The sequence below is a fragment of the Pinus tabuliformis genome, chromosome X (assembly GCF_031772625.1).
Source record: "Pinus tabuliformis cultivar Carrire ecotype Pingquan chromosome X, CPIR1, whole genome shotgun sequence".
Taxonomy (NCBI): domain Eukaryota; kingdom Viridiplantae; phylum Streptophyta; class Pinopsida; order Pinales; family Pinaceae; genus Pinus; species Pinus tabuliformis.
Window position 1 is genome coordinate 717,497,204 of NC_142308.1, and position 9,039 is coordinate 717,506,242.

A 9,039-nucleotide genomic window follows, 5' to 3' on the forward strand; every position below is an offset into this window, starting at 1 on the left:
AATACATTGATTTCCCTATCATGAAATTTAGTTATGTCTACATCAACCTGTATATACGGAGATGAGAGAGTGGGGATCTGAGACGTCGAGGTATGGGATATTTTGAAAGTTCCTGCATTGCATTTCAAAACTAGAATAAGCCAACTCTGCACTCATTTATGAGGTAAAAGACATAAATATTCATTATGAACATCATGGAAAAAAACCATGGAAGAATTTTATGGTATTTTCACATCTTATAGCATGTTAACTTTTTTAATTTAGGTAGTGTAGATTTTCATTAAGGAATATATATGAAACAAAGTCGTTACTTGGTTTTGTTTCATATCTATTGGATATACTGAATCTGCAAACAGGACATAATAATGAACCAAAACATAATAGTCAACCTAAGCTACATCAATATATGCTTTGTATAATTTTTTTTTATGCTATACCTGACAACTAAGTAGCAAATGAAAACATTCTTAAACATTGAAACATGTTGTTCGTTACACATGTAAAAGAAATGCATAAATTCTATTTTTACCAAGATAAAGGTATCACCCATTAACAAACATTGGAGATTAGGAAGCCTTTGGAACAACAAATTGAGAAGACACATATTTATTTAAGAAAAGGCACAACACATATGACCAACTCCTTTAATGATTTCAAGGTCCCTGTCATCTCAATCAATATGTCCACAAATAAATTGTATGCATTATTGGGATATGAGTCCATTTCCATTATGGTCAAATTACTTCCACATTTCATATTGAGTCTCAAGATAGAGCATGAAAGCTCTTGAAACAATATCTCATTCACTCTCAAATATTTTATCATGTATGCCCCTGCATACACATACAAGACAACCTGCATTTACAGTGGTTTATATTTTATCCACATACAACCTGCATTTACACTAGTTTCATTGTAAAGCGTTGAAAGTAATAGTAAAATCTAGACTTACATGGTTGTAGTTTGAAGCAATGCGATTGAAGAGGTTTTGTCCATATCTAGTGGTTGTTTGACGCAAATTTAGTGATTCCTCTATTGAGGACCACAAACACAGGGAGTGCACAGAAGGTCGAATACTGACGATCAAATATTCTTTATGGTTTGGATAGTCGAGTGGGGCATCTGATCAAATTGGATGAGCATACAACTAAGCTTCAAAAGGGGTCCTATGCAAGTGCTTTTAAATGATATCCCTTGGAATATTCAACATAGTACTTAGTATCATCATATAGAGGATCACCCAAAAATAGACCATCTGATCCTGTCAAAGTTTGAAGAACCAAGTCACCCTTTTTCAGAAGACCATTGCTATTGTCATTTTGAGCAATTATTTTAATGTTAACACTTGGGATTACTTGCAACACTGACCTTGAATTTACTTTCGTGGGCACCCCACAAAAGAAGGAATAGCAAGTTGGCACCCATTAGTTTTAACAACAACATGCCGACTTCTTGGATAGAACAAGACCTTTTCAAAACTATTTTTCTCACTAGAATTCCTTTTATCTCTCAAAACAAAGACCATTTCATCTTCAAGATTGGCCCAGTTAGTGTACTGATATACAGCAATGTTGCTTGGTCCATTAGCACTTGAAACAAGTTTGACATTATTGATCATATCTATAAATGCACCCTCCTTTGTCCATATGTCTACAGTAATGCTTTGAGACAACTCATTTTCTTTGGGATAAGAATTTGAATCAACATGTATTTCACCACTCAGTAGATATTTTTCATCAGTCAAATATATAGCCTTATGGTTCGATACATTGAATTCTAATGAAGACATCTCGAAGAAAATGCACGAATTCAAGAAATGAAGCATGTGCACACTAGAAGCTTCTAAGCAGATTTGCTACGATGCTTTCTCAATCAACAAATTCATGGGTTGTTTATTTGGTTGTACGATGTAAGAAGCCACAAGATGAGTAGAAAATATTACGCAACCAATAGCCTTTTTGGATAAACACTGTCTCTGAATGATCAGAAACACCAACATTGACATCAACAATCTTTCTCTCCCAACACTAGTCATCATCCCAATCTAACAAATCAGATAAAGGTCCATGTTTTACATCAAGACGCAATGCACCAGGTAGGACTTTCTCAAATATGAAGTCACTGCTCTCATTTGTTAAACTTAAAGAGTTAAGCTTCTCTGAACCTAGAGTTCAACAGTGAGAGAAGTAAGTGATATAGAAATCGAGAAGTCACATCCTTCCTTGCATATCACTGATCCACGAATATCAATAAGGGCCATTATAAATTCAATTCCAAACATTGGTCTAGTTACTATCACATCAATATGTGATGGTGGAAATTGAAGACTAGAATCACGTTCTGCTGTTGTGGTCAGTGGGGATATTCGATATTAACCTGGTTGAACCTCAAAGTAGAATTTTCCCATATCACCAATCCTCTCTAGTTGAGGCTTAACATTGTATGGCTCATGTTTCAAGCCAACTTGACGCTTTCCATAATAGCCATTTGTCACTAATTTTAGGGAACCACAAATATTATAATGTGTTGCTTCTATCTTTGGGATTGAAGCCATGTTTGGCACAACCATGAAATTATCCAAATTGCTAAACTCAAAGTGATCCTTCTCAGCCTTGATTGAGTAGCATGTTGATGTTACATGATCAAGTTTGTAATATCCTTGGACATATATTATAGCTCTTTCTCGTCCATCAACTAATATCTTAACACCTTCAAAACAAACTCCTTCAGAAGTCACCACATGTCCTCCAACTGAGAAACCTGTGACCTGAAATGGCTGAGATATATTAACATGACTGTGCTCAACAAGAACCTCGATATATGGAAGTGAAACATCAAATATTGCATTATCACCCTTGTAGAATGGGAACAACCTTTATTTTCCATATGGAATAAAATTAAAAGAAAATTTCCCATCTGCATCAGATATTGCATGACAAAGTGCTTGATTTTGCCAAGGAGCTTCTTTGAGGGCACTTCACCTCATGGACATCATCTGAATAAAGGTATACATGAACACCTAAAATAGGGTTACCCTGAGAAACAACTAAGCCATCGATATCATAACTTGGGACAAAAAAGATGTCATCTACTACGAGATTTCCAAAGCCCAACTCCATCTCTCGAGAGCCTCTTTGGACAATTGTTAAGAGAACATGAGAATCATGTATTTAAAAGAGAATATTATAGAAAATATACTCTATAAACCTCAATCATTGTACCTCATGTATAGCACCATCCTATCTAGGATTGACATTAGGTATGACCTTGTATCTTCTTCCTCTGCTTAACAATTGGCTCACATAGCCCGCTCTTTCCACTTCTTCACATTTGATTTCATGGAGGGCTACTGTGTCCTCTGGACACTCATCCTTAAGGAATCTCCAAACTTATTATGTGTATCAAACGAAGGTAAAGAGAGACAAATATCATGGCCTTTCCTTTTTGAAAAAAATGTAGTCGGATTTGATATGCCCTGATATTTGTATACTGCTCGAGGATGATCAAGTTTATGTATTCATGATGGGAAGAGACCACCCTATATTTCCTTGGAGCAATATTTGTAAATGTGTAACTGCCTCCCTGCGACATAAACACAACATTAATGTGATCATTGCTCGTGGAAATGAGTTCAACCTTCACATTGGCACGACCTCCATTTATATTTGGACAACTTTCTGCTACAATAGCCCCCATCACTCTCCCAGAAATAGTGAACCCAGTGAAGTGAAAATTGATGTCTTCATGGCCATTGCAACCATTGTGATCCACTAATACATATTCACCCATTTAAGATATATTCACCAAGTCAGGGAATATGAATATTTCTGATGTAATTTTTCCACTTGATAATCTTAACATCAAATCCGAAACTGTCTCGTTCATCTTCACATCAAATTTGAAACTGTTTTGTTCATCTTTAGAGAGCTCTTGAAACAATTTTTCAGAATTGTATCGAATCTACACAAATATATTTAAAAAATTATTAATATATGCTTCTTGATTACCAATCAAAATGTTTAAAACAATACAACACCAACAAATTTGTATTTCATCTCCATTGCACATAATTCACCTTTCTTCATAGAATGCATATGGCTCGTAGATATTTTCCAGGTGCTTCAATTGCTGTAACATATATTTTGTAGATGATCTTGATAACCCCATTATTTGCAATATTACTATCAGTTTGCAATGATTCATTTTATGTAAAAAAAATATTATAATTATGGTGAATCGATAATTCTTTAGATAAAATAATGCATCTACTCCTCGAACAAAGATTATATGCAAAGTAAAATTTACATGATTAAATTTTTAACTTTTCAAATTCCACTTATATTCATCAAAATTTTGAGTAAGAAACACAATATCGTTACAACTTACGTTGTTTGGTAACCATTGTGTCCAGATCCTGTCCATAATTCTCCATAGTATTAACACAGGTCAATTGCTTCAACAATTTCATTGTTTCTTCAACAATTATACTGGGTTTCCTTTGCAATTAATGTAGGGATTACATTTAAAATGTTCAAATATTATTTTTAAAAATTCTTGAATTGTTATGGGATTTACCACCAAAGAAGCAACCTGATAAACCTTTATGCCATGCTTTCCTACGCCATGGTTGCTAAAGTTGCATTCGCAACCATGTCTGCGGATATCTGCAATTTGAATTCAACCAAAAAAATAACACATTTAAGAGAAAAAGGATAATGGTTTAAGAGAAAAAGGATAATGGTTTTTTGAGTCGAAGTTTTGAAGACATATATGGAAGATCTGATCTCCCAATAGAAATAAATAATGTAGAGAAGATCCAGAAAAATCAAATAAATATGATTTAAATAATTAAAAATGTGAAATCTAAGTTTGGAACCCTCCACTTTCATCTTCCAGATATAGATGAAAAACGTAATCTAATAAAAAAAATTTAGTAGGGAAATACTCCAGAAAATCTAAAATTAATTACGAAATGATTTTTCACACTTTTTTAAGAGTTACTCACCATATCTAGCATAATATCTGGACCAGCCAAGAAACAAGATAGTTGACCTTTCCCATAATGCGTAACAATTGGATCAATCATTCTACAACCTGAATATTTGATTTAGCTCAACAACAATGTGAATGAGTAATCAGCATCGGATCCGAAGGTTTCCTCAACTTTTTCAAGGACCAAATTTCGATGAAACCTCGAAATCTATTGATTCTTCGGCAGCGGTTCAAACTTCAAGACATGTAACCAATATTGAAGCACCCACCATGTCTCCATTACAGGGAACTTCGAATCTAAAAACCTACTAGTTTTTTTTTCCAAGTTTTAGCAGTTCACTACATCTCTCTTTCTCTAGTTCCCAACTAGTTGTCTCTACTTCAATGCCAATAGAATCTGAAATCACTCTGATGGTTGAGATGTTGGTTTTCACCGGCACCAAACACATGGATCCACTGAAAATCCATCCGCACAATCTAGATCACTTTTATCCTCCCAAAGGTTTGGATAGGTGTTACCCTGTAGAAACTGTTGGCATTATGATGCATGTGTTGTACTTGATGGCAAACAACTCATAGAAGATCAACTCACTTACGGAAGAGATATCAGATGACAATTCTCAGTATGACAAGTCCAAAGGGGGATATTGTTGGCATTATGAGACAAGTGTTGTACTTGATGGCAAATCACACAAATGATAAATTATAGTGCAGCAAATTTATTTGATAAATTATAGTGCAAGAAAGTTTCCTTCATGTAGAGAAAAGTTCACGCACTTTTATGCAGAGAAAAGTTTATTCCATGTAGAGAAACGTTCACACACTTTTATGCAGAGAAAAGTTTATTCCATGTAGAGAAAAGTTCACGCACTTTTATGCAGAGAAAAGTTTATTCCATGTAGAGAAAAGTTCACGCACTTTTATGCAGAGAAAAGTTTATTTCATGTAGAGAAAAGTTCACGCACTTTTATGCAGAGAAGAGTTTATTTCATGTAGAGAAATGTTCACGCACTTTTATGCAGAGAAAAGTTTATTTCATGTAGATAAAAGTTCACGCACTTTTATGCAGAGAAGAGTTTATTTCATGTAGAGAAATGTTCACGCACTTTTATGCAGAGAAAAGTTTATTTCATGTAGAGAAAAGTTTACGCACTTTCATGCAGAGAAAAGTTCCCTTCATGCAAGAGAAAAGTTCACACACTTTCATGGTTGGTTCATGGTATTAGTCCGACAGTTTTTGATCCTATGGTTTTGGTCCGTGGTATTGCATCCAAAAGTGTTGATCTCACGCACTTTCATGGTTGGTTCATGGTATTAGTCCGACAGTTTTTGATCCTATGGTTTTGGTCCATGGTATTGCATCCAAAAGTGTTGATCTCACGCACTTTCATGGTTGGTTCATGGTATTAGTCCAACAATTTTTTGATCCTATGGTTTTGGACCGTGGTATTGAGAAAGGACTAAGGTTATAAAAGAGGAAGGAGATCATTTGGCAATGTATCATATGAATTATTGAATATCTGATAAAGTGCTAGATCTGGAATACTGTGATTGGGTTATGGTGCAGATCTGGATCTGAGCTAAAGAGGGATCTCACCGATTGATGGAGAACAAGATCTAAGGATAGATCGGGATCAAATGGATTGAAATGAACTATCTCTATATATTTGATTATGCTTATTCTAGATCTGTATATTGAAAAATGATCTGAACTGGGTATAACTTAAGTTTGAAATCGCTGCAAGTCATGTTTGAATATTTATAGATTTGTACGTGGGTTGGCTTTGGTGTAAGCGTGTATATATGCAGGTTTGGTTCATTGTAGTAGCGTATACAATTTGAGCTATGATAGTTGAAGTCACAGGTGGTTCTGCATATCCTGTTTGATTGATTGTGTTTAGCTTCAGTATTGATGGATGAGAACTAATATTGGATCAGGAACATAATGACTCATATTTATGTGATCTGATGGACTAGATCTGGGTGCTAACACATATATTATCCTTGTATATGTATTGATCTGGTGTTTGGGTGATTCAGAAGATTGATTGATTATGTGCTTCAATGATATTAACGGGTCCAGTATGAAAATTGGATGAAACGTGGCCTTTCAGATTATGTGTTGTGTTTCAGGAATATCCAGTCTGAAAATGTATGAAAAGTGGTACCTGGAGGAGAGAAGATTGTAGGCCGATGCCTACGTACTAGTATCTTAGCTAGTACAAGAGCTAAGGGGGTGGTAGCTCCCTTCCAGTAGCAGTTGAAAACTTTGGAGCATTGTAGCAGGTAGCAACCTGCGTACTAGTAAATGGATCGGCTAGTACAAGAACTATGGGGGTTGTAGCTGCCTTCCAGGAGAGACTGGAGAACGAGAGAGGGTTGTAGCTCTCTGCAGGTAGAAGCCTGCGTACTAGTATAAGACTGCACCAGTACATAAATATTGTAAAAGTATTTTCTTATTAAGAAGAAGATTGAGATGACTTGCAGCAGGTGGTTTTCTCCCACATTGGGTTTCCACCTTATATCATGGTGTTCATGTGTGTGGCTTATGTGTGATGATCTGTTCTATTTTATTGCACCTATTTACTGTTAATATGGTTGATAATGTTCTAATGCACTCATTAAGGATCAACTAACTGAATCATAAGAAGTTCTGGAAGTAGCATATATGAATCTGAATATGGAAATGAAAAAGTTTTATTGATGTGATAATACTGATTCACCCCCCCCTCTCAGTATTATTTCCAACAATTGGTATCAGAGCAGGTCCTTTGGTAGAAGCTTGATCGCTTGAAGGAGATCCATGGAACTATGGGAAAGAAGCTTAAGAAGAAAGCACCTAAGAAGAAGAAGACATCTCAGAAGAACTATGGCAGTGGGAGAATCGATTGGGGATTAGGTATAAGAAGCTCTTCAGATTCAGATTCAGATTTGGAATCATTTCAGAATAAAGATGAACAATCAGGTATGAATTTGCTATCCTCTGATGTTCCAGCTATCTATCGATTTGGAAAAGATGGAAGTGATAACGAAACAACTGAATGTGCTCTTATGGGTGAGGAAGAAGGATATCAAATAGAGGCAGAATTTAACAGGCTGACAAACAAAATTAGTGAACAAGAAAGACTTCTGAACATAAAGAGTGGTGCCCTCAAAGAAGTTGTTACTAGACAAAAGGCTCAACGAGAGTTATTCAAGGACAAATATCAAAAGTTGCAGGATGAAGTAACATCTCTAAGAAATGAAGTCAATGAAAGAAGCACAACCATCAAGAAACTCAGAGATAGATCCAGTTACTATGAAAGTCTTGAAGCCACAATCCGCTCACTAAAGGAAGATCTTGAAGAATCAAGGAAGAAGAATAAAGATCTACTCCAAGCTAATGAAAAACAGGTAAACGAAGTTATCAGCTTAAAATCTCAGCTAGAATGTGCCTTCAGAATTCGTCAAATGCAGCAGGATCTGAATGAAGAACAAGAAAAGGAGATTCTCAAACTAAGGCATCAGTTGGAAGAAGGAAGGAAAGCTGAAGAAGACATGAAGAAGCAATATCTTGAAAAGGAAGAACAACTTCAAGTTGAGGTAAATATCTTGAAAGGTAAATTAGAAGAAAAGGATAAACTGTTGCGATTTCAAGATAGTACTAAAGTCTTGGATGATATTCTTAATAGTCAAAGGTCTCCTGCTATCAAAACTGGTCTTGGTTTTCATGAATCTATTGAAGGTGAATCTAGTTCACAAAGTAAGACAAGGGACTCGACTGCAAAATCTGAAATGCTCAATAAGGAGATGAAAGGTCAATCTCATCATCAACCAAGGAAAGAAATTCTTCAAAGAAAATCTTTTACTCCTCCTATGAATAATGTTGAATGTTATGTATGTCATAATCTTGGACATGTTGCAGCCAGATGTAGAAGAAGAAGGTTTCAAGACCTTCATGCAGAAAGATCATCACATTCAAGGTACTTTAATGGATATTGCTTTGCTTGCAATATGTTTGGTCACAAAGCTGTTGATTGCTATAGAAGAAATATGAGACATGTAAGA

At 35.4% G+C, this 9,039-nt stretch overlaps 1 pseudogene; it reads right to left on the reverse strand.

Moving 5' to 3' along the window:
- Positions 1–1,166: 1,166 nt before the first annotated feature.
- On the reverse strand, positions 1,167–3,789 carry LOC149141978 (uncharacterized; annotated as a pseudogene).
- Positions 3,790–9,039: the final 5,250 nt, after the last annotated feature.